The following is a 505-nucleotide window of genomic DNA, read 5'->3' on the forward strand; positions in this document are numbered from 1 at the left end:
AAGTAATCACATTGCAAAAACATACATAAATACCTAAGAATAGATTAAGATGGAATGTTTGTAAAAAACCAGTGTTTTATAAAAGTCTAAATATACATACTAATACGTAAAATGTATTAAAAAACAACGATCAAAGTACATGTTTTCTACGATGACAGTTATTAATGATATGAAGTAACATATACAAGAGAAGTAGCATACATATAAAAGTAGCATATGCAGCAAGTCGTTAGAATTTTACTTTTATTTTTTTTAATAATTCAGGTTGTCCATAATAATAAAAATAGCTTGTAGAATTGCGTGTGTGTGTGTGAACATCTGCTTTAAATTTGAAATATACAATTTCACAAACGGTAACAAGTTTTTCACTCTTTTTTTTAAAGTACTAGAACAACACAGGCGCGCGCTACGCGCGCGCTTTTATTTACATAATTAAAAATGTGATTTTATATTTACATACACGTTTTTACGCGCATACACAACCACATGCATACAACACACACAC

This window comes from Formica exsecta, unplaced genomic scaffold, assembly GCF_003651465.1.
Source record: "Formica exsecta isolate Colony F162 unplaced genomic scaffold, ASM365146v1 scaffold613, whole genome shotgun sequence".
Lineage (NCBI taxonomy): Eukaryota > Metazoa > Arthropoda > Insecta > Hymenoptera > Formicidae > Formica > Formica exsecta.